General features: G+C 36.7%; 1 protein-coding gene across 2 annotated transcripts in view; it reads left to right on the top strand.

Annotated features, from left to right (window-relative positions):
• Positions 1 to 1,066: 1,066 nt before the first annotated feature.
• LOC146705070 (alpha-1,3-mannosyl-glycoprotein 4-beta-N-acetylglucosaminyltransferase C-like) overlaps positions 1,067 to 26,058 on the top strand; it is a 148,166-nt gene continuing 123,174 nt past the window's right edge. For both annotated transcript variants that reach the window (XM_085462625.1, XM_085462624.1), the window contains exon 1: positions 1,067 to 1,427. The gene's annotated coding sequence lies outside the window, so the exon portion shown is untranslated. The remainder of the gene's footprint in view (positions 1,428 to 26,058) is intronic.

Genomic DNA, 26,058 nt, shown 5'->3' with positions numbered 1-26,058 from the left:
TGAGGTATTTGTGATTAGGATATGAATATGCATATAAACAGCTTAGCCCAAAAATGACCTCAAATGGAGCGTGAGCTGGTACCCAGCATTTTCTCTGAGTGACTGTGTTCTTTCGTGCAAAGTCATTTTCAGTGAAAATTTCCAATCAGCTTGACTTAATAGGCCCACCATGGATACTTGTGATTATAAACAGGCTAATATTTTCATGCTGCATATTTCTTTACTGATTAATGTCAGGGCTTTCACGCTGATATCAAAGTCACATTTTATGGATGATTAATTTTCTGCTTAGATATTGAGCAATTTATACATATAGTCAGAAGTCTGAAACTATACAGGCTCAAAACACAATCAAATTATTTTTCAATTTGACAGCTGTCATCATAAATCAGTTAAAGATGGTTTGAATCCTTTTTCCCACTTATTAATGTATTGCGATTTCAGTTATTGAATAGATAGATAGATAGATAGATAGATAGATAGATAGATAGATAGATAGATAGATAGATAGATAGATAGATAGATAGATAGATAGATAGATAGATAGATAGATAGACAGACATAAATGATATGAATATATGAATATATGGAAAATGGCAAAAGATAGTGCTTTCCAATCCAGGGCTCGGGGTCTTTAGGTTATTTCTGAGAGGTCACTATCAAATGAGATCTGAATTGATTTCTTTCACATAAAAATGTGAGCAATATGGCTCTAAGTTTAGTCAACGATTTCTTCTCTAACCTGGCGCACTCTACATCATGTAGAGGGTTTCTAAGCAAATTGCTGTTATTTGTTAAACTTCTCCCAGAGGAGGAGGGGGGTTGGACAAATGCTCATCTCTGTTGGATCAGAGATGGGATCTCCTAAAATGTTATCAGCGCCCCTGGACCCGAGAGTTATAGCCTGTGAGGTATGTCTCATAATCGGTGCATTTTGAATAGGACACATGCACTCTGTCTTGTGATAACGGTTGAATCCTGGAGCGTTCGTGCCACGCATGCACCACTGGAGCGCACGAACCCAGTCGCACCGCCCTCCTGTCCGCCTGCTGCCGGGAGGAGCTGAGGAGAGAGCAGACCGGAGCGCAGCGGTACCTTAGGGATGTGGCAGCAATGTTTTATGCTTAGAAATAACCTTCGAAATTGGCAAAGTTTGTCTTTTACTAGAGCTAAAAGAGAATATCAAACCGCGTGTGAGAGAAAAAACAAATGTCCATCGGTCGTTAGAGAAATTTCTTACGGTGCCTGCCCGCCTCCCTGGGCTCTGTCGTAGGAGATTACGAAGCGCATCGGAGCCGGTGTCCGCGCCAGTCTAACCATCAGAAGATAAGAAAGAGAAACAAAGAGAAAAACAAAGAGGTCGTTGGCTCTGCAGAGCCCCCGCTGACACCTGCCTTCGGTCCACGGTAGAGTCTGCCGGTGTGGAGGTGAGTGCAGATGTCATGTTTGTGGGATGTTGGCTGGTTTGATATCCAGTTGAGGTGACGGATGCTGAAGGTAAGGCCACGTGGGTACACTGATAACTGTACCAGCACGCTTGTTCTGGTTCTTATCAAGCTCTGCACAGCATGTCACCGAGATGCGAACCAAGTCATAACTTTTGCACATTACAGCCTCCCTCGCTGCACAGGCGTCACAGCATGTGGGGTTGCGTGTCTGATAACATCAAAAATGCAATAAGTCACACTCGGAGAGCGTGTGTGCAATTTCTATCCAGCCTAGCAACCAGGCAGCACCAGAGGGAAGGAGTTCACATCTTTAACTGTCTTAAAACACGCTGTGGGAGGCTTTTATTTATTTATTTATTTATTATCTTTTTTTTTAATCTAAAGAAATCACATAAACATCCGTGACATGCGATGTCATAGCTTCGGGCTGTGCCATATTTAAAAGATCATGGCTCAGAATTCGGTAATATTGATATTAGGTTAATAAACCATAGCCATCTATTGGAATATCAAGCACGTTTTAAATTGTTCAAAAATGTAAAAAATCTTCTACAAAAGGCTTGTTGTTATGAAGGTTTGGTATTTAAAAAAAAAACAAAACACAAATTATTATTATAAATTAAATGTCTTTGGACTATTTTCTGACCAAAGTAAGAAGTTTGGACAATTTCTTTTGTGTGTCTTCTTGTAAACTTCTTCACATTTTAAAGACTTAGTCGTTGTGTAACTGTAGTATTCAGTAGGTTATATAATTACATTTTAATTGGCTGAAACTGTTCTGCAAATCAAAACAGCATCTGCATCACCTGAATAATATAACTCAATAAAAGGAGCAATAAATATGAATATGAGTGTATTATTTCAAAGCATGAACAACTTTGTCACATACTATGATATCCACAATATGAAAAGCACAAGATGCGATTGCACTTCTGAAAGGCTGAATTAAAACTCTAACAGTAAGGCTTCACCAAAGGCATGCATTGTCCTTAAAGTCATCAAAGAATTGCATCATCTGCCAGAGTTGCTCATGGCCTGCGGTGCGAATGACAGCTCCATGGCTCATCTGAAAGGCCTGTAGCAAAACAGCAGCTCATTACAAGAGCAGCGGCTCGGGCTTCCTCTGGCGGGAGGCTGCTGGCTCATTAGGGGTCACAGAGGGGCGAGTCTCCCACTATGAGCTGCAACTTGTTACCACGGCACTTTGTGAAATCACTGGTATTTGGAATGAATTCATTTTTACAGAAAAACTGAAGAGACGCACAAAAACCAGTATAAAACTTGTGCTATAAATACAGTAGCTTTCAGTTTAAAGCTACAGTAAAAATGAACAAAACCCCAATGTGTGTACATATGTATGTCTATCTATCTATCTATCTATCTATATATATATATATATATATATATATATATGTATATATATATATATATATATATATATATATATATATATATATATATATATATATATATATATTTCATATATAGACACCTCTCTCCTAAATCCCTCCCATCAAACAAGCATGTCTAATATATGTGAAAATAAAGCCGATGCGATTGGCTTCACAGAATGTTCAACCCAGTGTGCGACTATCTTTATTCTATTTGATTTGATTTGATTTTATTGATTAGCATTCAAATTCAAATCTCAGTGAAAACAGTGAAAAAACAAACAAACAAACAGTGAAAACAGAACAAAAATCTACCATAAAGAAAGAAAGCATGAGACAAGGCTAATCAAAAGGTATTGGCTGAAGCATTTGCTTATTACGCCAACCCTTTTCACAAAATATCTTATCTATTCCATTTGTATTCTTTATACTTCTTTATTTTACTCATCTGATCTGGTCTGAAAAGACCTGTAATTGGCCAGCCTGACACTACATTTTTCCTCAAGTCTGAAAGTAGAGCCCAAAGGAGGAGAGAGAGTCGACTTCTCTCTAAGGCCTCTTGAATAACATATTGCTTATCCCAGCTTTAACAAGGCATCTTTGGTCATGGAAGTAGGCTTTGAATTAGATATATGGAACAACAACAACAACAAAATAGAATACTTCATCACTTCATCATGACATTAAAAAGAAAAATAAATAAATAAATAAATAAATAAATTATCCACTTACATACTGCAGGAGATGGTGCTTCTGATTGTCCAGTCCTCAGTGTAAATATGTGAAGTAGGACATTTCTGATTATTCAGTGTATAATGTTGCAACTGTTATCAGCTCGAAAATAAAATAAAAAAAACATTGTCAACCAGAAGACAGCAGAAGAGACAGGGCCAACTCCACAGAAGTCATCAAATAAAAATCACAGTGTACATACATTTACATAAGCTGTCTGACTGGTCACTGACCCACTGTTCAAGCCTACTACATGAAGACTTCATGAACATAAACTTTACACTGCCCTGTTTGGTACAGTAATACTAGGCAAATCTCACTCTTAAGTGTGAGCATGGAGTAGAAGTCTGGCTAGAACCAACAATGGAACTACACCCCCCCCACCCGCTCCACTCCTCCGCCTCCACCAGTTTATAAAATGACTAGACTCCCAAAAAAAATGAGTCATGCTTTTACATTCATTTCTACTGTCCAAGCAATTTAAATAAAGTCATACTTCTTTAAAGGGATAGAGAAACTGTGTGCTCAGGCAGAACGTAAACCTAAAATGCTCTAATCCTTTCTGCTTTCTGAATGGAATTACATGCAGGCTTATTTCTGTTGCCTTGCCACAGTTAATACAGACGTTCTATGTAGTGAAGATGGAAGTGTCCATCCTAGTAAGACATTTACACTTGAATCCATTCTCAGCTGTTTTTTTCCAAACATTGTCGGTATGACTTCACTCTTACTATAGCTTATTTGAGAATTTTCTAGAACTGGCAAGCGCAACTGAAAATGCTGTGAGGATATCCCTCCTATCGTTAGACTGTTTTCAGCTTCCAAAATAAAAGAAGCACTAATTAGATTTTTAAAAGAGTAACTTTATCCCTGTGTAAGATGCACTGAACTTTTAGCTGTCTGGAGACACTGAAAATTGCCACAGCATCCGCTAGTCTGGGCAGCCACTCACTTGATTTATCCGTGAAAGGTTAGACAAATGCCATAAATAATTGTTAGTCTGCCTCCTGACCATACTATTCCCCCTAGTGACTTACCATGTTGATTTTCTGAGGTGGCGCAGGTCATGGATTTCTGGGCAGCTCGAATCTATTGGACAGCCACTGAGCTTTGCTGTGACATGAAGGATGTGAGGTGTAAGCGTTGGAGTATGAAGGCTGCTTCAGTGATAGTGGGATCTTAGCTCTGGTATATGTTCAGTTGCTGTGAAGAAAAATCTTAATGTCAGTGCAATGACTGAATGACTGAGTTGCTGACTGGTTTCCTGGCTGGCTGAATGAGTGAAAAAATGGACTTTACTTACAGCATGCTTAACATCGATGCCAAGATTAGCACAGGAAGGAGATGAAACACTCTAGGCATGAATCCAGACTGTATATTCATACACTCAGAGATGCACTGATGTTGCTGTCAAGTGCTTAGCCGGTTCAGTGAGCATTGTGATGCAAAGCTTGAATATCATGTTTATTAAGAGAGGAGAGGAGGGGTCTCTGGCTGTGGGTATAATATTCAGCCCCATGTGCTCAGCATGTTTTCTTTGTTTTGTTTTGTTTTTATATCAGAGTGTTTAATTGAATTCACCTTAAATGTTGGCAGCTGTTCCTGGAGTTAAATGCAAAATTGACGTTTTATTTTAAATTGTACAGGACTTGGATGAATGTATTTAAGTTGCATGACATAAAAAAAGTCCCAAACAAATTAAAGCTATTTGAATTGAATCCACTTGTGGTTACATGTTTTAAAAAATTTTTTCCAACCATAGCAGAAAGAGTCGGCTTTAATGTGACAGTACTGAGCTACAAAATAGTTCAAGCAAGAACAGCTTATTAAATCCATACCAGGAAAAATACTTATACCTATTAGCTGAATTAAGTCTTATGTTTGGAGACTGACCCGAAACTCAGTGAAGTGTTCTTTTGCCTTTGTCCTGTTTACAACTATTTTCCTGCAGTTTTTCTCCTTGTGCTGCTCATTTATTATAATGTGACTTCTGGCCCAGTGGTGGCCAAGAAGAGTCATGCTCACAGTTTATTGCTGGATTTAGATTAATGAAGATAGACTATTCATTTTATAGGAAAATTTAGGTATTTCTAAAACTAGGCCCATTTTCTGGCATTTTTCATGGTCTAATATATTACATGGACCAAAAAACCTTTGGAATTGGTTCTATATTGCGTGAGATCATTATGACCTCAAAGTCCTGTCAGTGTAATCCCATGGAACAGCTGTCCATGTCAAAGTAAAGGTACTTGTTTTTTGCAGTGACAGGCTCAGATTGTTGAGCCAAAACATCAATATTATGGAAAGCATTACTACAGAGATCTGTCTAACATATTTCAGAAGTCAAGCTCATGTAGAAGTCTTGCTCTGAAATCTCACAGGAGTTGAGTTGTTGCAGGAAGACAACAAGACAACAAGAGTTGCAGAGAGCTAAAAGGCTCTCTGCAAAGAGAAGTGGAAAGGTATGTGTGTGTGTATATATATATATATATATATATATGTATATATATATATATATATATATATATATATATATTTGTGTGTGTGTGTGTGTGTGTGTGTGTGTGTGTGTGTGTGTAGAGAGAGACTACAGTAAAGTCAAGTTAGAGTAAAAAACAAATCGCATGTGGCTACTCTTTTTCTAAATTGTGGCAAACATAGCAATCAATACTGGTTCAATATCCTATTAACAACTTACAAATTTACAAAACAAAAAGAAATACCAAAATTTTCTTTAAAGGATTTATCTGTTGTGTTTGGAATATAGTCATCACCCAACAGTGCCTCTTTGTAACCTCTTTGGGTTTGGCTTGTAGTACCATAATGTATAAAACATTTAATTCTAATTAAAACTGTGCATATTAAAAATCTGATGTAATGACTAACCATACTCTTATACTCATCAAGTCAATAAAAATAACCTGAAGTGTATTGTCTCCCAATTATCATTTGACAGTATAAACCCAAGGCAACAGTTCTTCACAACAACACAGATTCCCATCCTAATGATAGTAGTGTTTACGTATGAACCCAAAACATGTAACCCTCACTGCTCATCACTGCCTTTGTTACCTGTTGAAGTTGTGGCTCTGGCTGCTGAACTGGGGTCAGCATTCAGCTTTATTATCACTTTGTGCTCTTGGCTAGCTTGGCTAGTATGTTAGTGTACTGTCTGTGCATATGCTTGCAAAGAGCTCAAGTTATGATTGCAGGACAATACAGTTGCTTCCACCCTTAATGCTGTTTGCCCTTTATCATTGTGCTATTGTGCTTTTGTGCAATAAAAGTAAAAGTAATGTCCATATTTCCATTCCTGAAAAACTGTAGACCACCCCACTATTACCCCCGTCCTGCACATGAAATGAAATCAGATGATTGAAGCAGAATGAAAAAGGCAACTTTGTTTGATGTTTTTTTGCTTTCTACGCATCCATCATGCAGGTAACTGAGAAGCTTTTCTAATGCAAGTAACAAATTGTAGCTGGAGTGTAATTAGTAAATTTTGTACATTAACGCATTACATTACTGCTTTACTGAAAAATGTGATTACACCCAACGCTTGCTTCATAAAATGATGTGAATACCAAGGAGCAAGACAGCATTACACTGTGGGGAACATCATCTACAATTTTCAAACAACTGCTAGTTTGTTCAGAAGTGGAACCTCAGTCGTTTCAAGGGCAAACTATTCTGTAGGCACTCTGCTACTGTTATTGTTACCAAACATTCACAACGAAGATATGCATGGGTGCCAGTAAAAGGGTTTTTTTTTTAAAGTAATGTGTTCTAAGTGGAAGGATCACAGAGACTTTCTGTCACAACAACATTAAACATGTTTGCTGTGGACCAGAAACTATTTTAATATGTGAGGTCTTCTTTCCTAAAGTTGAAATTGATCAAGAAGTGTACAATTTCTTTTAGGGATATAATCATTCTAAGCACATTAACGAGGTAAGATTATGAAATTTTCTAGTCAACATGGAACCTCTTGTGGGGGATGTTAAAATGTGTAGCACAAGCATGAAAGACTTTAAACATTGCACATAGCTAAATTATTTTTTCAGGTTAGTCAGCTATTTCATGTACTTACTTTGTCACGTCTCTAAATATTCATTTTTTAAATGCATCAGGTCTGTTTAAAGTGTATGAAATTACTTTAGCGGTATGTTTTATTCTAACAGTTAGAGAGCATTTTAGAGAGCAGAGCTGAGATGTAATATACAGTGTATTAGAGTTGTAAGAGACTTCTTGCTATCTCTGATAAAGACTGTAGAGATGATAATGGGCACTAATGTATTGCTAGACAGCAGCACCGAAGTGCCGAAGAATCAAAGCAAGACAGTGAATTCCCTTATGAAATATGCATCAATGACAATGAAATAAGACCAAAGGCAAGCTGTGTTTGTTTGGAAAATAGGGTGGAGTGCTGGTTGAAATAGGTTGCATAACCATACCATATTGCCATTCCTTTTTTGAAAATCTTCACACCAGCTGCTGATGAAGACACAAGCAGCTTTGATCAGCAAGAGTAGGTGCACTAACATTGACAGTGCAGATGTGGACCTGAAGGCAACTGACGCTGCCTGTCTTCTTGATTTATTTGTTTATTTATCCTAAAATAGTTTTTTTGCTATACATTTCTGTTTGGAAATTCAACCGAGGTAAATATTTTAAAGTTGAGTTTGATTGGTTAATTTCGTCCTAAGAAGTTTTGCTTTACTTCCCCACACTTAACAGTTAAAACTGTTAAAAGTGGTAAAAAGTATCGTGGGCCAGCCTGTTTTTTTAATATTCCGAGTGAATCATTTATATACAAATGCTGCCAGTTTATGCAGGTGTTATGCAAAACACATTCCAGGACACATTAAAGCTTTTATGAACTGCTTGTAGATTTTCTCCTAATAGAGTCACAAGGATTATCAAATAAATGACTGAAGAAGTGGCTGCATGTGCTGGTATTTTCAGTTAATAGGTCTGAGTGAGCTATTAAAAGCTGCTCACTAAAAGCTCAGATTGACAAAAGGTGCAAACTGCAAAACTCAGCATATGCACAAGGTGCCTTGGGAAGGAAATTCAAATAGCACAGTTGATGCACCTGCAATTGAAGCTGTTCGTTGCCATCACTAATTTATCAGTGTAATTTCAGGTAACACAGGTGTTCAGACAGTATGTGTAAGTCTGAAGACTTCTGCTGGATTTGATTCATAATGTGCTTCTGTAAATTTTCCTAAAATATTTTGACACATTTCTAACAGAATAATTTGAATAATACAGGTTGCCGGTTCAAGGCACACAGTCCTTTTTGGAGTTGTGTTAGGAAGGACATCTCAAACCCAAATTTAAACATGTGAAGTCACTCACTGTGGTGACCAGGCAGCAACCAAAAGGAGCTTTACAAATAAATACATTTAGTAGGTGATTGTTACACAGTTATATTTGACATCGAGTCTTTAGCAATGTAATTGACAATGACACCTGAAGCCGTTTGAATTTGATATATTTGATTTCTTTTTCCTTTTTAATAGAACACAAATATTGTCAAGACTTACACTGTCATAGCCTCCTGTTCAGGTGGAGCCCTTGTTACTTCAGTTTTTTTGTAGCTTTATTTTGAAATTGCTCCATTTGTTCATCTTTTAAAAGCTCAAAGCTTTGGTTTAAATGGTTATAAGATGATAAAATTAGCATTGTAACACTAGTTCATTACTAAGTAACAACATTTAATAACATTAGTCACTATGTACCACTGTGCACTACTTTCACTGTCCAACAAACAAAATATTTTCAGTCCTTAAAGGGTAAATTTTAAGGGATTAAAGAGCTCCCTATTCAGTGAGATTACATTGCTGGATTTAAATAAATGTCCAACTGTGATGACGCTGTTTGGAAAACTTGATGTTTTGAAGATTACCCTTAGTATTTTGGGCCTAAACCAAAATAGAAAATGTGCTTAAACATGCCCAGCACCAGGGGAGTGGTTTACATGTCATATTCTTTACACAGCAATTTAAAACAAAAAAGAGGTGCATCTAATGGTTGGAAGGATGCTTGAATGACTTGAACACATCAAACCTTAAGAACAAACCAAATCAATAACTTCTGTTATTTTTGACCTGAGTATTACATTAAAAAGCACTGATTTACCTTTTATTATTATGCCTAATGACTGATATATGAACAATATATTGTTTTTGTGGAAAGAAGATTTGATGAAGAAATCATAAATGGACACATTTCCTTTACGTAAGAGCTGTTCTACCAATCACACTGCTATCTAACTGCTTACTTGTCTCTTTTTTGAAAAATATGATTTCCCTGTTTGAATTAGTTAGAGGCCACACATACCTCCAGACCTCTTGATGCTGACAGATTTGTTCAGTTGCCAAAAGACTGATAAATGCAGGAGATTACTCGATAGCCTTTCATTTATGCCGTGTATATCGCCAGATACACACACACACATACACAGTGTCAACAGGGTGTCTCTAAGAAAACCTAATATTGCTCCTTCTGCAAGCTTCGCTACTTTAGGTACACATCTGCCGTCACCCTTTAAATTGAGCTCATGAATTATGGATGTCTGTCCCGCTGCTTCAACCCCTAAACTGTAATTAGTTTTGCCCAACACTTCTCATCATGACACACTTTGTGAGCTGCAAGAACAGAGAGGGGGCAGGGTTGAGGGGGTGTGAATACATTGTTCCTTTAAGACAGCAAAACAGGAGACCGGAGAAGAATAAGGTGGAATGAACCAATAAGAAACCATGGTTTGCAGAAGCTGTTAGTGACACCTTGACGAGGAGAGTAAGGCTGTGAGGGATAAAGAGGAAGGTGTGGTGGGACTTTTGGAGTGTGGGTGGGGGCTCTTGAGCTAGTCAGCAGATGCAGAAGACAGACTGGAGGGGGGGGTGGAACAGAATAATGAAAGAAAGAATGTCCACGCGCAGAAGTGAGAACACAAAACTATTGCCAGGCTACTCACTGCCATTACAATGATTGTTTATCCCACTTTTCTGAACGCCAATTATCTGTTCCCGCATGAATCATGGAGATCATTTAGACTGGTGGCGTGCGCAGAGCACCAGCAGAGCTCCCTCACGATACAAACACGGTAGGAATGACTGAGTGCAGAGGTGCATTTACATGCTTTAGGCAGGTGAGTGTGTGCTGATTATTTTCATGATGGTGCTGCTGCGAATGAGCGACGTGGTTCGATTCTCTGCATGCTGCTCCATATGTATGTTATTCCTAGTCTCATTGTCTTAACAGAGGAATATCCGAGTGCTCTCTGGCTGTGTGTCTCTCTATCTCACACTGTGCCTCTGCTCCCTTTCAAATGAAAATCCCTGATGTCCCTGTGGTGTTCAATACTCTGCTCCTCCACTCTGTAATTAGTGTGAATGCTTGAAAAGCATTCACAGTATTGTTCTTCTAATCTTTATTATTATATTTTATCTATTCCGTACGTTTTTTGAAAGCCTACTCCTTCAAAACCGTTCAACTTAGAAAAACCATTCAAACATCGTTAGATTCCTATTATTTTGGACAACATTGCTTCTATTTTTCTCATTTTTAACATTTATATTTTTAATTTTATTCAACTTTATTCAACAAAAATTTCCCATGTATTTCAATGGGGAGACCCTTCAAATTCTCATTCAACTTACTCATTTTTAAACTCTTACTACTTCAACATACGTTGACATAGAGCCACCATTCAAACTTTAAAACGAAGACAAGACATTCAACTATTCAACTTGTATTTATCTTTTCAATATCTATTATACTTTTTCTTCAGTTCCAGTTTAAGTTTCATGATGTTTTTTCACCCGTTTCAGAGTTTATAATGGGTGTGTATGGGACGGAATGTTGGGGCTAGAGTGAGGCAGCTCAACTGCTAGAGTGAGAGGAGCAAAAAAAATAATCTTAAAATCTTTTTTAAAACTGCTGCTGTGTCCACAGCGTTTGCTCTACAGGTATGATTTTACCCTCAAAACGTAGCCATGGCTGTCCTCTTTCATCCAATGTGTTTACTATTGTACTAGGTGTTATGGTTCTTTCATAAATGTCACCAATGCACAGCCTCCTCCCTCCAACTCTTCCATAGACTCTAATGTTAAAATGGCTCAGAAGGTTCGTTTGAAAATCAGAAGAGCATGGTGTCTTTCCACTGTCACCACGTCCATATAATAAACTCCACAGACATGAAAACTGAGAATTTGGTAGACTAGACATTGCTGTCGCTCACAGTGAAAGAATTTTGTCAATACGACTTTTACTTTTCATTTGGGAACGATTTGTTTGGGCCTGACTTTTCTGTTCATTTTAAGCAGCAAAAGTGAGGCGCATGTCTGTGTCCGTGTGTATGGAGCCATTGGGTGCGGTCACTATAGCAACCAGGCTCACACCTGCCTGCTTAACGAGCTCTCTCTGCCACTCTGCCAAAATTAATCTTAAGCACTTCTCTTTCAACTGCTGCTGTGTCCACAGTGTTAAAGCCATCATTTTACCCTCAAAACGTCGCCATCGTTGTTCTTTTTCCAACATCTTGTCTTTCAAAGCTCAGAGATGTAAACTTTTTAAACTGTGTGGGTCCAAGTGGAGGGATCACATTTTAGTCATTCAGTGATTCAAAGAATATGACCTTTTAATATTCTTTCAGATGTTTTCTGACTCTAAATGTTCTTTTCTCATTTCTTAGGTTTTTCTAATTTACAATTAAAACATTTTCAGCTTTTTTCCAACTTCTTCTTCTGTGTAACCTTCAGCTTTTAGCAGTTCAGCACTTTTGTTTTCAGGTTAAATTCGGGTTTTTTTTTTATCTCATTCAAAATTTTTAACTTAAATTCAGTAATTATTTCATTTCAATGCATACATTCAGATTCAAGCATTCACACTGCAGTTTCTTCAGAAAATGCACTTTCTAGTTAGTGTGAATGCTTGAAAAGCATTCACAGTATTGTTATTCGAATCTTTATTATTATTAGTGTGAATGCTTGAAAAGCATTCACAGTATTGTTCTTCTAATCTTTAAACTATTTTATTATCTATTCCGTACGTTTTTTGTACTCTATCTCCTTCAAAACCGTTAAACTTAGAAAAACCATTCAAACACCGTTAGATTCCTCTTCTTTTGGACATGACTGCTTCTATTTTTCTCATTTTTAACATTTATATTTTTAAAATTATTCAACTTTTTTCAACAAAAATTTCCCATGTATTTCAATGGAGAGACGCTTCAAATTCTCATTCAACTTACTCTTCTTTAAACTGTATCTACTTCCACATACATTGACATAGAGCCACCATTCAAACTTTAAAACGAAGACAAGACGTTCAACTATCCAACTTGTATTTATCTTTTCAATATCTATTATACTTTTTCTTCAGTTCCAGTTTAAGTTTCATGATGTCTTTTCACCCGTTTCAGAGTTTATAATGGGTGTGTATGGGACGGAATGTTGGGGCTAGAGTGAGACAGCTCAACTGCTAGAGTGAGAGGAGCAAAAAAATTAATCTTAAAATCTTTTTTAAAACTGCTGCTGTGTCCACAGCGTTTACTGTACAGGTATGATTTTACCCTCAAAACGTAGCCATCGCTGTCCTCTTTCATCCAATGTGTTTACTATTGTACTAGGTGTTATGGTTCTTTCATAAATGTCACCAATGCACAGCCTCCTCCCTCCAACTCTTCCATAGACTCTAATGTTAAAATGGCTCAGAAGGTTCGTTTGAAAATCAGAAGTACAGGGTGTCTTTACACTGTCACCACGTCCATATAATATACTCCACAGGCATGAAAACTGAGAATTCAGTAGACTAGACATTGCTGTCGCTCACGGTGAAAGAATTTCGTCAATACGACTTGTACTTTTCATTTGGGAGCGATTTGTTTGGGGCTGACTTTTCTGTTCATTTTAAGCAGCAAAAGTGAGGTGCATGTCTGTGTCCGTGTATGGAGCCATTGGGTGCAGTCACTATAGCAACCAGGCTCACACCTGCCTGCTTAACGAGCTCTCTCTCTCACTCTGCCAAGATTCATCTTAAACACTTCTCTTTCAACTGCTGCTGTGTCCACAGTGTTTGCTCTACAGCCATCATTTTACCCTCAAAACGTATCCATCGTTCTTCTCTTTCCAACACCGTGTCTTTCAAAAGCTCAGAGATGTAAACCTTTAAAACTGTGTGGATCCAAGTGGAGGGCTCACATTTTAGTCATTCAGTGATTCAAAGAATATGAACTTTTAATATTCATTCAGGTGTTTTCTGACTCTAAAGTTTCTTTTCTCATTTCTTAGATTTTTCTAATTTACAATTAAAACATTTTCAGCTTTTTTCCAACTTCTTCTTCTGTGTAACCTTCAGCTTTTAGCAGTTCAGCACTTTTGTTTTCACGTTAAATTCGGGTTTTTTTTTTTTTTATCATTCAACATTTTTAACTCAAAATTCAGCAATTAATTCATTTCAGTGCATACATTCAGATTCAAGCATTCACACTGCAGTTTCTTCAGAAAATGCACTTTCTAGTTAGTGTGAATGCTTGAAAAGCATTCACAGTATTGTTATTCGAATCTTTATTATTATTATTATTATTATATTTTATCTATTCCGTACGTTTTTTGTAATCCTATAACTTCAAAACCGTTCAACTTAGAAAAAACATTCAAACACCGTTAGATTCCTATTCTTTTGGACAACACTGCTTCTATTTTTCATATTTTTAACATTTATATTTTTAATTTTATTCAACTTTATTCAACAAAAATTTATAATGTATTTCAATGGGGAGACCCTTCAAATCCTCATTCAACTTACTCATTTTTAAACTCTTACTACTTCCACATACATTGACATAGAGCCACCATTCAAACTTTAAAACGAAGACAAGACATTCAACTATTCAACTTGTATTTATCTTTTCAATATCTATTATACTTTTTCTTCAGTTCCAGTTTAAGTTTCATAATGTTTTTTCACCCGTTTCAGAGTTTATAATGGGTGTGTATGGGACGGAATGTTGGGGCTAGAGTGAGGCAGCTCAACTGCTAGAGTGAGAGGAGCAAAAAAATTAATCTTAAAATATTTTTTAAAACTGCTGCTGTGTCCACAGCGTTTGCTCTACAGGTATGACTTTACCCTCAAAACGTAGCCATGGCTGTCCTCTTTCATCCAATGTGTTTACTATTGTACTAGGTGTTATGGTTCTTTCATAAATGTCACCAATGCACAGCCTCCTCCCTCCAACTCTTCCATAGACTCTAATGTTAAAATGGCTCAGAAGGTTGGTTTGAAAATCAGAAGAGCATGGTGTTTTTACACTGTCACCACGTCCATATATTAAACTCCACAGGCATGAAAACTGAGAATTAGGTAGACTAGACATTGCTGTCGCTCACGGTGAAAGAATTTTGTCAATACGACCTATACTTTTCATTTGGGAGCGATTTGTTTCGGCCTGACTTTTCTGTTCATTTTAAGCAGCAAAAGTGAGGCGCATGTCTGTGTACGTGTGTATGGAGCCATTGGGTGCAGTCACTATAGCAACCAGGCTCACACCTGCCTGCTTAACGAGCTCTGCCTGCCACTCTGCCAAGATTTATCTTAAACACTTCTCTTTCAACTGCTGCTGTGTCCACAGTGTTAAAGCCATCATTTTACCCTCAAAACGTAGCCATCGTTGTTCTCTTTCCAACACTGTTTTTCAAAGCTCAGACTTTTACATTTTTTAAACTGTGTGGATCCAAGCAGAGGGATCAGATTTTAGTCATTCAGTGATTCAAAGAATATGACCTTTTAATATTCATTCAGATGTTTTCTGACTCTAAATGTTCTTTTCTCATTTCTTAGGGTTTTCTAATTTACATTTAAAACATTTTCAGTTTTTTTCCAACTTCTTCTTCTGTGTAACGTTCAGCTTTTAGCAGTTCAGCACCTTTGTTTTCAGGTTAAATTCGTTTTTTTTTTTTTGTTTTTTTTTAATCTCATTCAATATTTTTAACTCAAAATTCAGCAATTAATTCATTTCAGTGCATACATTCAGATTCAAGCATTCACACTGCAGTTTCTTCAGAAAATGCACTTTCTAGTTAGTGTGAATGCTTGAAAAGCATTCACAGTATTGTTATTCTAATCTTTATTATTAGTGTGAATGCTTGAAAAGCATTCACAGTATTGTTCTTCTAATCTTTATTCTATTTTATTATTATGGATTCCGTACGTTTTTTGTAATCTATCTCCTTCAAAACCGTTCAACTTAGAAAAACCATTCAAACACCATTAGATTCCTATTCTTTTGGACATGACTGCTTCTATTTTTCTCATTTTTAACATTTATATTTTTAATTTTATTCAACTTTTTTCAACAAAAATTTCCCATGTATTTCAATGGGGAGACCCTTCAAATTCTCATTCAACTTCCTCCTCTTTAAACTGTATCTACTTCCACATACATTGACATAGAGCCACCATTCAAACTTTAAAACGAAGACAAGACATTCAACTATTCAACTTGTATTTATCTTTTCAATATCTATTATACTTTTTCTTCAGTTCCAGTTTAAGTTTCATGATGTTTTTTCACCCGTTTCAAAGTTTATAATGGGTGTGTATGGGACGGAATGTTGGGGCTAGAGTGAGACAGCTCAACTGCTAGAGTGAGAGGAGCAAAAAAATTAATCTTAAAATCTTTTTTAAAACTGCTGCTGTGTCCGCAGCGTTTGCTCTACAGGTGTGATTTTACCCTCAAAACGTAGCCATGGCTGTCCTCTTTCATCCAATGTGTTTACTATTGTCCTAGGTGTTATGGTTCTTTCATAAATGTCACCAATGCACAGCCTCCTCCCTCCAACTCTTCCATAGACTCTAATGTTAAAATGGCTCAGAAGGTTCGTTTGAAAATCAGAAGAGCATGGTGTCTTTCCACTGTCACCACGTCCATATAATAAACTCCACAGACATGAAAACTGAGAATTTGGTAGACTAGACATTGCTGTCGCTCACGGTGAAAGAATTTTGTCAATACGACTTTTACTTTTTATTTGGGAATGATTTGTTTCGGCCTGACTTTTCTGTTCATTTTAAGCAGCAAAAGTGAGGTGCATGTCTGTGTGCGTGTGTATGGAGCCATTGGGTGCGGTCACTATAGCAACCAGGCTCACACCTGCCTGCTTAACGAGCTCTGCCTGCCACTGTACCAAGATTCATCTTAAACACTTCTCTTTCAACTGCTGCTGTGTCCACAGTGTTAAAGCCATCATTTTACCCTCAAAACGTCGCCATCGTTGTTCTTTTTCCAACATCTTGTCTTTCAAAGCTCAGAGATGTAAACTTTTTAAACTGTGTGGGTCCAAGTGGAGGGATCACATTTTAGTCATTCAGTGATTCAAAGAATATGACCTTTTAATATTCTTTCAGATGTTTTCTGACTCTAAATGTTCTTTTCTCATTTCTTAGGTTTTTCTAATTTACATTTAAAACATTTTCAGTTTTTTTCCAACTTCTTCTTCTGTGTAACCTTCACCTTTTAGCAGTTCAGCACTTTTGTTTTCAGGTTAAATTCGTTTTTTTTTTTTATCTCATTCAAAATTTTTAACTTAAATTCTGTATTTAATTCATTTCAGTGCATACATTCAGATTCAAGCATTCACACTGCAGTTTCTTCAGAAAATGCACTTTCTAGTTAGTGTGAATGCTTGAAAAGCATTCACAGTATTGTTCTTCGAATCTTTATTCTATTTTATTATATTTTATTATTATGGATTCCGTACGTTTTTTGTAATCTATCTCCTTCAAAACCGTTCAACTTAGAAAAACCATTCAAACACCGTTAGATTCCTATTCTTTTGGACATGACTGCTTCTATTTTTCTCATTTTTAACATTTATATTTTTAATTTTATTCAACTTTTTTCAACAAAAATTTCCCATGTATTTCAATGGGGAGACCCTTCAAATTCTCATTCAACTTCCTCCTCTTTAAACTGTATCTACTTCCACATACATTGACATAGAGCCACCATTCAAACTTTAAAACGAAGACAAGACATTCAACTATTCAACTTGTATTTATCTTTTCAATATCTATTATACTTTTTCTTCAGTTCCAGTTTAAGTTTCATGATGTTTTTTCACCCGTTTCAGAGTTTATAATGGGTGTGTATGGGACGGAATGTTGGGGCTAGAGTGAGGCAGCTCAACTGCTAGAGTGAGAGGAGCAAAAAAATTAATCTTAAAATCTTTTTTAAAACTGCTGCTGTGTCCACAGCGTTTGCTCTACAGGTATGATTTTACCCTCAAAACGTAGCCATGGCTGTCCTCTTTCATCCAATGTGTTTACTATTGTACTAGGTGTTATGGTTCTTTCATAAATGTCACCAATGCACAGCCTCCTCCCTCCAACTCTTCCATAGACTCTAATGTTAAAATGGCTCAGAAGGTTCGTTTGAAAATCAGAAGAGCATGGTGTCTTTCCACTGTCACCACGTCCATATAATAAGCTCCACAGGCATGAAAACTGAGAATTAGGTAGACTAGACATTGCTGTCGCTCACAGTGAAAGAATTTTGTCAATACGACTTTTACTTTTCATTTGGGAGCGATTTGTTTCGGCCTGACTTTTCTGTTCATTTTAAGCAGCAAAAGTGAGGTGCATGTCTGTGTGCGTGTGTATGGAGCCATTGGGTGCGGTCACTATAGCAACCAGGCTCACACCTGCCTGCTTAACGAGCTCTCTCTGCCACTGTACCAAGATTCATCTTAAACACTTCTCTTTCAACTGCTGCTGTGTCCACAGTGTTAAAGCCATCATTTTACCCTCAAAACGTTGCCATCGTTGTTCTTTTTCCAACATCTTGTCTTTCAAAGCTCAGAGATGTAAACTTTTTAAACTGTGTGGGTCCAAGTGGAGGGATCACATTTTAGTCATTCAGTGATTCAAAGAATATGACCTTTTAATATTCTTTCAGATGTTTTCTGACTCTAAATGTTCTTTTCTCATTTCTTAGGTTTTTCTAATTTACAATTAAAACATTTTCAGCTTTTTTCCAACTTCTTCTTCTGTGTAACCTTCAGCTTTTAGCAGTTCAGCACCTTTGTTTTCAGGTTGAATTCGTTTTTTTTTGTTTGTTTTTTTTATCTCATTCAATATTTTTAACTCAAAATTCAGCAATTAATTCATTTCAGTGCATACATTCAGATTCAAGCATTCACACTGCAGTTTCTTCAGAAAATGCACTTTCTAGTTATTATTATTATATATTCCGTACGTTTTTTGGCATCTCACTCCTTCAAAACCGTTCAACTTAGAAAAACCATTCAAACACCGTTAGATTCCTATTCTTTTGGACAACACTGCTTCTATTTTTCATATTTTTAACATTTATATTTTTAATTTTATTCAACTTTATTCAACAAAAATTTATAATGTATTTCAATGGGGAGACCCTTCAAATCCTCATTCAACTTACTCATTTTTAAACTCTTACTACTTCCACATACATTGACATAGAGCCACCATTCAAACTTTAAAACGAAGCCAAGACATTCAACTATTCAACTTGTATTTATCTTTTCAATATCTATTATACTTTTTCTTCAGTTCCAGTTTAAGTTTCATGATGTTTTTTCACCCGTTTCAGAGTTTATAATGGGTGTGTATGGGACGGAATGTTGGGGCTAGAGTGAGACAGCTCAACTGCTAGAGTGAGAGGAGCAAAAAAATTAATCTTAAAATCTTTTTTAAAACTGCTGCTGTGTCCGCAGCGTTTGCTCTACAGGTATGATTTTACCCTCAAAACGTAGCCATGGCTGTCCTCTTTCATCCAATGTGTTTACTATTGTCCTAGGTGTTATGGTTCTTTCATAAATGTCACCAATGCACAGCCTCCTCCCTCCAACTCTTCCATAGACTCTAATGTTAAAATGGCTCAGAAGGTTCGTTTGAAAATCAGAAGAGCATGGTGTCTTTACACTGTCACCACGTCCATATAATAAACTCCACAGGCATGAAAACTGAGAATTCAGTAGACTAGAAGCTGCTGTCGCTCACGGTGAAAGAATTTAGTCAATACGACTTTTACTTTTCATTTGGGAACGATTTGTTTCGGCCTGACTTTTCTGTTCATTTTAAGCAGCAAAAGTGAGGCGCATGTCTGTGTACGTGTGTATGGAGCCATTGGGTGCGGTCACTATAGCAACCAGGCTCACACCTGCCTGCTTAACGAGCTCTGCCTGCCACTCTGCCAAGATTCATCTTAAGCACTTCTCTTTCAACTGCTGCTGTGTCCACAGTGTTAAAGCCATCATTTTACCCTCAAAACGTCGCCATCGTTGTTCTCTTTCCAACATCTTGTCTTTCAAAGCTCAGACATTTAAACTTTTTAAACTGTGTGGATCCAAGTGGAGGGATCACATTTTAGTCATTCAGTGATTCAAAGAATATGACCTTTTAATATTCTTTCAGATGTTTTCTGACTCTAAATGTTCTTTTCTCATTTCTTAGGTTTTTCTAATTTGCAATTAAAACATTTTCAGCTTTTTTCCAACTTCTTCTTCTGTGTAACGTCCAGCTTTTAGCAGTTCAGCACCTTTGTTTTCAGGTTAAATTCATTTTTTTTTGTTTTGTTTTTTTATCTCATTCAATATTTTTAACTCAAAATTCAGCAATTAATTCATTTCAGTGCATACATTCAGATTCAAGCATTCACACTGCAGTTTCTTCAGAAAATGCACTTTCTAGTTATTATTAGTGTGAATGCTTGAAAAGCATTCACAGTATTGTTCTTCTAATCTTTATTAGTGTGAATGCTTGAAAAGCATTCACAGTATTGTTCTTCTAATCTTTATTATTATATTTTCTTATTCCGTACGTTTTTTGAAAGCCTACTCCTTCAAAACCGTTCAACTTAGAAAAACCATTCAAACATCGTTAGATTCCTATTATTTTGGACATGACTGCTTCTATTTTTCTCATTTTTAACATTTATATTTTTAATTTTATTCAACTTTATTCAACAAAAATTTCCCATGTATTTCAATGGGGAGACCCTTCAAATTCTCATTCAACTTACTCATTTTTAAACTCTTACTACTTCCACATACATTGACATAGAGCCACCATTCAAACTTTAAAACGAAGACAAGACATTCAACTATTCAACTTGTATTTATCTTTTCAATATCTATTATACTTTTTCTTCAGTTCCAGTTTAAGTTTCATGATGTTTTTTCACCCGTTTCAGAGTTTATAATGGGTGTGTATGGGACGGAATGTTGGGGCTAGAGTGAGGCAGCTCAACTGCTAGAGTGAGAGGAGCAAAAAAATTAATCTTAAAATCTTTTTTAAAACTGCTGCTGTGTCCGCAGCGTTTGCTCTACAGGTATGATTTTACCCTCAAAACGTAGCCATGGCTGTCCTCTTTCATCCAATGTGTTTACTATTGTCCTAGGTGTTATGGTTCTTTCATAAATGTCACCAATGCACAGCCTCCTCCCTCCAACTCTTCCATAGACTCTAATGTTAAAATGGCTCAGAAGGTTCGTTTGAAAATCAGAAGAGCATGGTGTCTTTACACTGTCACCACGTCCATATAATAAGCTCCACAGGCATGAAAACTGAGAATTAGGTAGACTAGACATGGCTGTCGCTCACGGTGAAAGAATTTTGTCAGTACGACATGTACTTTTCATTTGGGAACGATTTGTTTGGGCCTGACTTTTCTGTTCATTTTAAGGAGCAAAAGTGAGGTGCATGTCTGTGTCGTGTGTATGGAGCCATTGGGTGCGGTCACTATAGCAACCAGGCTCACACCTGCCTGCTTAATGAGCTCTGCCTGCCACTCTGCCAAGATTCATCTTAAGCACTTCTCTTTCAACTGCTGCTGTGTCCACAGTGTTACAGCCATCATTTTACCCTCAAATTGTCGCCATTATTGTTCTCTTTCCAACACCGTGTCTTTCAAAGCTCAGGCATTTAAACTTTTTAAACTGTGTGGATCAAAGTGGAGGGATCACATTTTAGTCATTCAGTGATTCAAAGAATATGACCTTTTAATATTCTTTCAGATGTTTTCTGACTAAATGTTCTTTTCTCATTTCTTAGGTTTTTCTAATTTACAATTAAAACATTTTCAGCTTTTTTCCAACTTCTTCTTCTGTGTAACCTTCAGCTTTTAGCAGTTCAGCACTTTTGTTTTCAGGTTAAATTCGGGGTTTTTTTTAAATCTCATTCAAAATTTTTAAGTTAAATTCAGTAATTATTTCATTTCAATGCATACATTCAGATTCAAGCATTCACACTGCAGTTTCTTCAGAAAATGCACTTTCTAGTTAGTGTGAATGCTTGAAAAGCATTCACAGTATTGTTCTTCTAATCTTTATTATTATTAGTGTGAATGCTTGAAAAGCATTCACAGTATTGTTCTTCTAATCTTTATTATTATATTTTCTTATTCCGTACGTTTTTTGAAAGCCTACTCCTTCAAAACCGTTCAACTTAGAAAAACCATTCAAACATCGTTAGATTCCTATTATTTTGGACATGACTGCTTCTATTTTTCTCATTTTTAACATTTATATTTTTAATTTTATTCAACTTTATTCAACAAAAATTTCCCATGTATTTCAATGGGGAGACCCTTCAAATTCTCATTCAACTTACTCATTTTTAAACTCTTACTACTTCCACATACATTGACATAGAGCCACCATTCAAACTTTAAAACGAAGACAAGACATTCAACTATTCAACTTGTATTTATCTTTTCAATATCTATTATACTTTTTCTTCAGTTCCAGTTTAAGTTTCATGATGTTTTTTCACCCGTTTCAGAGTTTATAATGGGTGTGTATGGGACGGAATGTTGGGGCTAGAGTGAGGCAGCTCAACTGCTAGAGTGAGAGGAGCAAAAAAATTAATCTTAAAATCTTTTTTAAAACTGCTGCTGTGTCCGCAGCGTTTGCTCTACAGGTATGATTTTACCCTCAAAACGTAGCCATGGCTGTCCTCTTTCATCCAATGTGTTTACTATTGTACTAGGTGTTATGGTTCTTTCATAAATGTCACCAATGCACAGCCTCCTCCCTCCAACTCTTCCATAGACTCTAATGTTAAAATGGCTCAGAAGGTTCGTTTGAAAATCAGAAGAGCATGGTGTCTTTACACTGTCACCACGTCCATATAATAAGCTCCACAGGCATGAAAACTGAGAATTAGGTAGACTAGACATTGCTGTCGCTCACGGTGAAAGAATTTTGTCAATACGACTTTTACTTTTCATTTGGGAGCGATTTGTTTCGGCCTGACTTTTCTGTTCATTTTAAGCAGCAAAAGTGAGGTGCATGTCTGTGTACGTGTGTATGGAGCCATTGGGTGCAGTCACTATAGCAACCAGGCTCACACCTGCCTGCTTAACGAGCTCTGCCTGCCACTGTACCAAGATTCATCTTTAGCACTTCTCTTTCAACTGCTGCTGTGTCCACAGTGTTACAGCCATCATTTTACCCTCAAATTGTCGCCATTATTGTTCTCTTTCCAACACCGTGTCTTTCAAAGCTCAGGCATTTAAACTTTTTAAACTGTGTGGATCAAAGTGGAGGGATCACATTTGAGTCATTCAGTGATTCAAAGAATATGACCTTTTAATATTCATTCAGATGTTTTCTGACTCTAAATGTTCTTTTCTCATTTCTTAGGGTTTTCTAATTTACAATTAAAACATTTTCAGCTTTTTTCCAACTTCTTCTTCTGTGTAACCTTCAGCTTTTAGCAGTTCAGCACTTTTGTTTTCAGGTTAAATTCGGGTTTTTTTTTATCTCATTCAATATTTTTAACTCAAAATTCAGTAATTAATTCATTTCAGTGCATACATTCAGATTCAAGCATTCACACTGCAGTTTCTTCAGAAAATGCACTTTCTAGTTCTATTTTATTTATTATTATTCTGTATTCCGTACGTTTTTTGTAATCTATCTCCTTCAAAACCGTTCAACTTAGAAAAACCATTCAAACACCGTTAGATTCCTATTCTTTTGGACAACACTGCTTCTATTTTTCTCATTTTTAACATTTATATTTTTTATTTTATTCAACTTTATTCAACAAAAATTTATAATGTATTTCAATGGGGAGACCCTTCAAATTCTCATTCAAATTCCTCCTCTTTAAACTGTATCTACTTCCACATACATTGACATAGAGCCACCATTCCAACTTTAAAACGAAGACAAGACATTCAACTATTCAACTTGTATTTATCTTTTCAATATCTATTATACTTTTTCTTCAGTTCCAGTTTAAGTTTCATGATGTTTTTTCACCCGTTTCAGAGTTTATAATGGGTGTGTATGGGACGGAATGTTGGGGCTAGAGTGAGACAGCTCAACTGCTAGAGTGAGAGGAGCAAAAAAATTAATCTTAAAATCTTTTTTAAAACTGCTGCTGTGTCCGCAGCATTTGCTCTACAGGTATGATTTTACCCTCAAAACGTAGCCATCGCTGTCCTCTTTCATCCAATGTGTTTACTATTTTACTAGGTGTTATGGTTCTTTCATAAATGTCACCAATGCACAGCCTCCTCCCTCCAACTCTTCCATAGACTCTAATGTTAAAATGGCTCAGAAGGTTCGTTTGAAAATCAGAAGAGCATGGTGTCTTTACACTGTCACCACGTCCATATAATAAGCTCCACAGGCATGAAAACTGAGAATTACGTAGACTAGACATTGCTGTCGCTCACGGTGAAAGAATTTCGTCAATACGACTTTTACTTTTCATTTGGGAGCGATTTGTTTCGGCCTGACTTTTCTGTTCATTTTAAGCAGCAAAAGTGAGGCGCATGTCTGTGTACGTGTGTATGGAGCCATTGGGTGCGGTCACTATAGCAACCAGGCTCACACCTGCCTGCTTAACGAGCTCTCTCTCTCTCTCTCTCTCTCTCTCTGCCAAGATTTATCTTAAACACTTCTCTTTCAACTGCTGCTGTGTCCACAGTGTCACAGCCATCATTTTACCCTCAAAACGTCGCCATCGTTGTTCTTTTTCCAACATCTTGTCGTTCAAAGCTCAGAGATGTAAACTTTTTAAACTGTGTGGGTCCAAGTGGAGGGATCACATTTGAGTCATTCAGTGATTCAAAGAATATGACCTTTTAATATTCATTCAGATGTTTTCTGACTCTAAATGTTCTTTTCTCATTTCTTAGGGTTTTCTAATTTACAATTAAAACATTTTCAGTTTTTTTCCAACTTCTTCTGTGTAACGTTCAGCTTTTAGCAGTTCAGCACCTTTGTTTTCAGGTTAAATTCGTTTTTTTTTTTTTTATCTCATTCAATATTTTTAACTCAAAATTCAGCAATTAATTCATTTCAGTCCATACATTCAGATTCAAGCATTCACACTGCAGTTTCTTCAGAAAATGCACTTTCTAGTTAGTGTGAATGCTTGAAAAGCATTCACAGTATTGTTCTTCTAATCTTTATTATTATTTTTTCCTATTCCGTACGTTTTTCGCCGACTATCTCCTTCAAAACCGTTCAACTTAGAAAAACCATTCAAACACCATTAGATTCCTCTTCTTTTGGAATGGTGTGCTTCTATTTTTCTCATTTTTAACATTTATATTTTTAATTTTATTTAACTTTTTTCAACAAAAATTTCCCATGTATTTCAATGGGGAGACCCTTCAAATTCTCATTCAATTTACTCATTTTTAAACTCTTACTACTTCCACATACGTTGACATAGAGCCACCATTCAAACTTTAAAACGAAGACAAGACATTCAACTATTCACCTTGTATTTATCTTTTCAATATCTATTATACTTTTTCTTTAGTTCCAGTTTAAGTTTCATGATGTTTTTTCACCTGTTTCAGAGTTTATAATGGGTGTGTATGGGACGGAATGTTGGGGCTAGAGTGAGGCAGCTCAACTGCTAGAGTGAGAGGAGCAAAAAAATTAATCTTAAAATCTTTTTTAAAACTGCTGCTGTGTCCGCAGCGTTTGCTCTACAGGTATGATTTTACCCTCAAAACGTAGCCATCGCTGTCCTCTTTCATCCAATGTGTTTACTATTGTCCTAGGTGTTATGGTTCTTTCGTAAATGTCACCAATGCACAGCCTCCTCCCTCCAACTCTTCCATAGACTCTAATGTTAAAATGGCTCAGAAGGTTCGTTTGAAAATCAGAAGAGCATGGTGTCTTTCCACTGTCACCACGTCCATATAATAAGCTCCACAGGCATGAAAACTGATAATTAGGTAGACTAGACATTGCTGTCGCTCACGGTGAAAGAATTTTGTCAATACGACTTTTACTTTTCATTTGGGAACGATTTGTTTCGGCCTGACTTTTCTGTTCATTTTAAGCAGCAAAAGTGAGGCGCATGTCTGTGTACGTGTGTATGGAGCCATTGGGTGCGGTCACTATAGCAACCAGGCTCACACCTGCCTGCTTAACGAGCTCTGCCTGCCACTGTACCAAGATTCATCTTAA

This window comes from Copadichromis virginalis, linkage group LG7, assembly GCF_057382275.1.
Source record: "Copadichromis virginalis isolate Kocher_CV1m ecotype Utaka linkage group LG7, C_Virginalis_male_GT1.1, whole genome shotgun sequence".
NCBI classification, from domain to species: domain Eukaryota; kingdom Metazoa; phylum Chordata; class Actinopteri; order Cichliformes; family Cichlidae; genus Copadichromis; species Copadichromis virginalis.
The sequence above is the reverse complement of the archived record's forward strand: the minus strand, read 5'-3'. Positions and strand labels throughout refer to the sequence as shown.